The 7,063-nt window shown below is 43.5% G+C and overlaps 1 pseudogene; it reads right to left on the minus strand.

Moving 5' to 3' along the window:
• Positions 1–3,278: 3,278 nt before the first annotated feature.
• Positions 3,279–3,752, minus strand: LOC114501328 (annotated as a pseudogene).
• Positions 3,753–7,063: the final 3,311 nt, after the last annotated feature.

Genomic DNA, 7,063 nt, shown 5'->3' on the forward strand with positions numbered 1-7,063 from the left:
CTCATTTGTCTCATTTGTCTCCTCATTTGGCAGCCCCCTTTTATTCTGTTTTGGTTTTTTTTTCCTCTATGTATTAAGTATAGCTGCTACATCTCCTAGGCTTGGTAGAGTAGTGAAATGGAGTATGTGTTCTATAAAATCTAGTGGCATAGCCTCCCCAGTCACCCAAGCTGGGCACTTGGAGGTGTGTTACTATTGCTGCCCCCTACCACGTGGGCTGTGTATACCCTCCTCTTATAGTTGAGTTTTGATTGCTGTTGGCACAACAGTGGGAAAGATATACCTGCAGGCCAATCAGCGGCAAGGACTGGCTGTGACCACCAGCCTCTGACCACCATGGAAGATCAACTGTGCAGGGGCTTACCCACAGAGCAGGACTTACCTCAGCAGGGCTCTAGTGCCTGTTGGCTCCACCCTTGACCGTGTTGTTTGTGGAAGTGGTAGGGTGGTGATGCTTCAACATGGTCTGAATCTGTTCACTGGGTGAGGCCTCCTAGGAGGTGTAGGCCAAGGTCAGCCACTGCCTGTAGTCTCTCCAAGGCCATCCAGCATGAGCTACAAAGTGACCTGCAGATGGCTGCTATTTGTGCTGAGCTTGGAGGTACCTCAGGGAAGCCAAGCTGTGAACCATGGCTGGCTGCTGCTAGCCACTTAACAAGAGGTATGGGGCATGCTCAGGCCAGCTGCTGCTAGCTTGAGCGATTTTAGGAAAATCTGAATTATGAGCACAGAACGGCATTCGTATAGAAAAGCTTATGTAAATAGCTTGGGTGGGCCTAAAAGTTGGATGGGGCAGGGCTTCAGGGAATCACAATCACCAGGGCAGGCAAACAGTGTGAGCCTGGATGATGGAGATTCAGATATGGTACCCACCTGCCAGCCCTTTAAGGGGAGGGCTCATCAAAGAAACAGTGGTCTCTGCCAGCACTTCTGTCTGGGAGAAAGTTGACCTCCCCAGCTCTCAACCTGATGTCAGGCAATTTAGTTCCTTCCTGTATATCTCTGGTGCCTTTCAAGCTGCTGTCCCAGTGCTAGAGCTCAGAGACAGTGAGTCCAAGTCCATGTGTGGGCCCTTTAAGAGGAACTTCCTAGGACTCTACCCTCAGCCTCAGTCCCCACTGGTTTTTATAGCCAGAAGTTATGGGAACTTCTCCTAACACTGGAACCCTGGGCTGAGGAGTCTGGTGTGGGGTTGGGATCCCTTGTTCCTCACAGGGGACCTTTGCAGCCAGGATATCCCTCTCAATTTTTATCTGCCACAGGTGAGTGTAGGTTGGGGGACAGCCCGTTCTGCATCTCTGTTCCTCCTACCGGTCTCAGTGTGGCTTCTTTAATTCCCTAGTTCTAGGACTTCCATTCAGCCAGATTTCAGGCAGTTTCTGAGTGATGGTTGTTATGTAGTTTAGTTGTAATTTTCATGTGGTTGTGGGAGGAGGCAAGTACCATGTTTACCTACATTGCCATCTTGACCGGAAGTGTGGTCTATTTGAGAAAACATGGGCTTTGGAATCTGGAAGACTGAATTTCTATCTTAACTCTATCAGTTACTGGCTGTGTGACTTCAGGAAAGTTATTTTACTTCTCAAAACTTTGATTTGGACATGTATGGAATAGTGATTAATACTGCTGACCCCCAAGAGTCATTGTGAATATTAACCAAGAGACTACCTGGAAAGCACCTAATGAAGGCCAGGCACAGAGTGGACACCCAGTAAATTATAGCTCCTGAATATTACTTTGTATAGAAAATGCATCACTTCCAATACATAATAAATTAGAACTACACTCAAGTTAACTACTAAAGAGAGGTCAAGAAAGAAGGAAAAGGTAATGCTAACAGACACTGTTAGTAACATCCCATGAACAGTAGCTGTTCAATGAGTAGAACTGGAACACTTACTGAGTATCTCAAGGGCAAGAAAGAAGGCTAACATTTACTGAGTACCTACTATGTGCCAGCCACTTCAAATAAGTGGCTCATTTAATCTTCAGAAAGACCTGTAAAAAGCAATAATCACTATTTTACTGATAAGAAGAGAGAAAATGGTTGCTAAGGTGTCACAGTGAGTAAACAGTAAAACTGGAGCTTTAATCCAGGACTGAGTGATGCCCAAACATGGCTTTTCTCTCTATCACATAATACTTAAACATCTAATCATTGTGATAAAGGTGAATAGACAATAAATAGCCAGAAGACAGGCAGGGGAGTGTGTTGTCTGGGGTGAAATCATTGCAGGAAATATTGGAGAAGCCTGAGCTAGGAGATGCTTACAGGAGGGCAAGAGTCCATTCCAGGCTAGGTGAGAGAGAAGGTGGGAGAGGTTTGTGAGTGGAGGACGTTTTGCAGCACAGTGACACCTTAATAGTGAGAGGAGGGGCACATCATCAAGTAGCCTTTGTGTTGGCCATCAGGAACACATCAGGTTGCAGATTCAATCTCTGGTTGAAAAAAAATCTCTGTTTTTTTAAATACATTTTAAAATATTTTTTTTTTAAAAAGAGAGTGGCATATCTCCTAGATGATATTATGCTGAGTCTTATCTCCTTCTGTATCTGAATCCCATTTCCAAGGCTTCCTTTTGTTATTTAGGCATCTGCCAAAGACTAGAAGGAGGATGGGGGTGGAGAGGGCATGAGTTCAGACTTTCCCAGGTTCATCATTGGCAGACTTACATTTTAGCAAGTTCAGTGAGAACAGCAAATTAGAAGGGAATGGGACTGGGGTAGGGGGCACATGAGGGGGCTATTGCAGCTATCTATGGAGGAGCAGTAGTCATCTGGTTTAGGACTACCTTCTGGATTAGGCAGGATAGTGAGTAAAAAGAGATTTAAGAGATTTAAAAAATTGGTCATTGATTAGCTGTAGGAGGTAAGAGAGAAGAAGGGACTCACAACGATGCTCAGGTTTCTAGGTGGATGTCTGGGCAGCAGGTAGTGTTATTAACTGAGCTAGAGAGATGGAGGGTGGGGCTTTGCACAAATTTGAGGAGCCTGTGGGATGGACAGGTAGAAGGTGCACACTGTGTAGGACACACAAGGCCCAGGATAAAGGTCTCCTTTGCCAACCAAGAGCAATCAAGATTCCCTCAAGTAGAATAAGAGGCCAGGGAGAGAGGCTGAGAGAACAGCAACAGTTAAGGGACAGATGCAGGGGAAAAGCCCACATACACACAAAAAAACAGAGACAAACAAGATATGAGAAAAATGTGGGGCTTCCCATTGCAATGAGAAAAATCTGAACTCATGCTGCCCACAGGGCCCAGTGTGATATGGCCCTATTTTATTTTCTTGTCTCTTGCCCTTCCTTACTCAGATCAGACACATGACCTTCCTCTTTCCTCAGGTGCACCAAGTACATTCCTGTTTTAGGTCTGCTCCTTCTGATGTTTACTACTTTCCAGGGCAGCTATTTTTTTTTAATTTTTAAATTTTTATTTTATGTGCAAAGAGCTAGACATTCTCTAATAAGATACATGTCTTGAATGACCCATTCAAAGAAGTTTGCTTAGTGCAACTTAATGAAGCCTATATCCTTTGGGTACTGACGGGGACACTGGGGGCACACACTACGGCCATACTTCCATGCTTCAGGCCATGCTGGTTTGAGCAGATGTGGCAAGAACGAGAACCCTGCACGAATTTTCTAGGATGGCTCCAGTAGAGGTGCTGGTGACCCATCTTGCTCTCTCTGCTGCAATGAGGCAAAAGGTTTCTTTAACCACTTTATTGAGGTATGATTGACATATAAAAAGCTGTATGGATTTAATAGATACACATCAATGAGTTTAGGGGTTTAAGTATATACCTGTGAAACCATCACCACCATCAAGGTCATAAATGTACCTATCACCTCCCAAAGCTTCCTCTGTCCCACTTTTAAAAATTATTATTACTATATTATTATCATTATTTTGTGTGTGGTAATACTTAACAAAAGATCTACCCTCATAGCAAACTTGAAGTATACAATACAATATTGTTAGCTATAGGCACCATACTTGCTGTATTCACCTCCAGAAATTATTCATCTTACATAAGTGAAACTTTAGACCCTTGACCATTACCTCCCCAATTCCCCCTCACCAACCCCTGGCAACCACCATTCTACTGTTTCCTTCTATGAATTTGACTATTTTAGATGACTCCTATGATGGAATCATACATTACTTGTCTTTCTGTGTTTGGCTTATTTTATTTAGCATAATGCCCCCCAGGTCCATACATGTTATTAGAAACGGTGGGATGTCCTTCTTTTTAAAGGCTGAGTAACATCAGATTGTGTCTGTATACCACATTTTCTTTATCCATTCATCCATCGATGGACCTTTAGGTTGTTTCCATATCTTGGCTGCTCTGAATAATGCAGGGTGGCCATTCTTGACCATCCTCTCTAAGACAACTCTCTATTCCTCCTCTTACTGATCTATTTCCTTTATAGCTCATAGCATTATCTGAAATCTTTGGAACATTTTTTTTGTTTATTTGCCTTTTTCCACACCCCTCACTAAAATATAAATTCCATAAGCACAATAAGCTTATCTGCCTCATTCATCCCTGTATGCTCAGCACCTACCTGAGTGTCAGGCACCTGGTATACACTCAGTAAATACCTGTGGAATGAAGGAGTGGGCCAGGAGGTGGTGATGTCAGATCAGCCTAGGGCAGTGGTTCTCAATTGAGGCCACTTGTATCCAAGTCAACTCAAGAAGCCTTGTAAATGTACAGATGCCTGCCGCCTGCCCTGGTCTCATACCCATCAAATCTGAATTCCCTGTTAAGTATAAAATTCTCCACTTTGAACCCTGGCTGGTATGGCTCAGTGGATTGAACGCAGGCCTGCAAATCAAAGGGTTGCTGGTTTGATTCATAGCCAGGGCACATGCCTGGGTTGCAAGCCAGGTCCCCAGTAGGGGGCGCATGACAAGCAACCATACATTGATGTTTCTTTCCCTCTCTTTCTCCCTCCCTTTCCCTCTCTATAAAATAAATAAATAAAATCTTTAAAAAAATTCTGCCCTGGCTGGCATAGCTCCGTGGATTGAGCTCGGGCTGTGAACCAAAGTGTTGCAGGTTCCATTCCCAGTCAGGGCACATGCCTGGGTTGCAGGCCACGGCCCCCAGCAACCACACATTAATGTTTCTCTCTCTCTCTTTCTCCCACCCTTCCCCCTCTAAAAAATAAATAAATAAAATCTTAAAAAAGAAAAGAAAATGAAAATGTTCACTTAAAAAAATTATCCACTTTGATATACTCAGATGACAGCTAGGGTTGAGAACCTTTAGAATGGGGAATTTCAAGAAGGGTCAACAGTGGCAAATGCAGCAGGGAGTTTCAGCGATCTAAGGACTGAACATCCAGACTGAACGCCCTTTGGGATTGAGCTGACCAGTTCAGAGCATGAAGAAGCTGCTTGGGAGGAAATGTGCCAGTTGCTGTCCAGTGTCTTCTACCAACACTGCTGTGATGGTCTTGTGGGGATTCATTCTCCTTCATTATCAACTGTGTGGTTTGAGGGGTGGACCCAAAAGATCAGGAGGTTACTGGTCTCGGTGATATGTTTGCCACTCATGGCATTTGGCTCAGGACTGTACATAGCCAAGGACATCCAAGAAGACATTTGCTCAGACTCCTGAGTAAAGTGTCTTTTGGAAATTCCTGGAAAAGACACTTTCTCTCCCTCTGGATGTTGTGGTGCAAGACTATGTGATCTGGACCTGTGGCTGCCATATTTCTACCACAAAGGCAGGGTGTGGATCGTACAGATAAACCATGTCCCATTGGAGGGAGAGTTAAGGGAGAAAGTGAGGCCTCAGTGACAGGAGGATCCTTGGGAACAAGCCCTGTCTGAGCAACTTCCCTCTGTACACTTCAGTTCCACTAGTAAATCAGTTCCTTTTTATGAATGAAAAAGAGGCCCGACCAATAGAACTAGTGCATCTGATGAGTTGAGAGTGAATGGGGCTTTTATTTATTTATTTATTTTTGGAGAGTGAACCAGAACTTCAACAGGTATGATCGAACTAGGATGTGAATCTAAGCCACAAGTCTTCTGTCACCAGATCAAGGTAAGCAATCAGAACATATTACAATTAGTCAATATTTTCGGAGGGTTAGAACGTTGAGTCTAAGAGGGGCTGAAGCCTAAGGGGAACTTGATTCTTTGAAGTAATTTGACCCTTAAACAACACTGGGGTTGGGATGCTGACCCCTGCCTGTTGAAAATTTGTGTGTAACTTTTGACCCCACCAACACTTACAGTGATTGTCCCTCAGTAACTGCAGGGAATTGGTTTCAGGACCCTCCAGAGATACCAAAATCTGCAGATGCTCAAGTCTCTTATATAAAATGAAGTAGATGAATGCATACAGTTGGCCTTCTGCAACTGTTTTTCATCCCAACTATGGATCAGAAACAGTACAGGTATTTATTGAGAAAAATCTGCGTGCAAGTGGACCAGTACAGTTCAAACCTGTGCTGTTCAAGGGTCAACTGTAGATGTTTTATAACTGCCTCAATACAAAGAAACCTTTTTAGAAATAGACACTCCATGAAGCCTTCTGTTCACCTGGGCACACACCATGCTAAGATGTTCCAGTATCTAGTGTGGTCACAGGAGTCTTAATAACCAAAGTCAATTCTGGCCATCTTTAGAAAGCGACATGGGAACAGCAGATGCAATAGGTCTCAAGCTACTATGGTATGTTTTGCTTCATATCTGATTGGTGTACATCTGTTTTGGATTGCACATTGTGTGTGTATTTATGCTTTGATTCATGGTAACTTCTCTGTTATGGAAATGATTTGCATTGAACACAACTGTAAATAGAAAGAAAGAAATTGCTGAAAGAGAAAAAAAATCTTCCAGTAGATCCTAATGAAATATAGAAACAATGGGCTGGCTTCCCTATGTCCTACCTACATAGGTCAAAGTTTCACAGAATTCAGGGACTCTCCTGCGGAGACCCTAATCATTTTAAAACAAAAGAAACAGGTTTTGGTGGCTGGAACCCAAGACCTATAAATATGGGATTGCACTTTCCAGGGTTGTAGTCAAAAGACTTG

This window comes from Phyllostomus discolor, chromosome 7 (genome assembly GCF_004126475.2).
Source record: "Phyllostomus discolor isolate MPI-MPIP mPhyDis1 chromosome 7, mPhyDis1.pri.v3, whole genome shotgun sequence".
NCBI lineage: Eukaryota > Metazoa > Chordata > Mammalia > Chiroptera > Phyllostomidae > Phyllostomus > Phyllostomus discolor.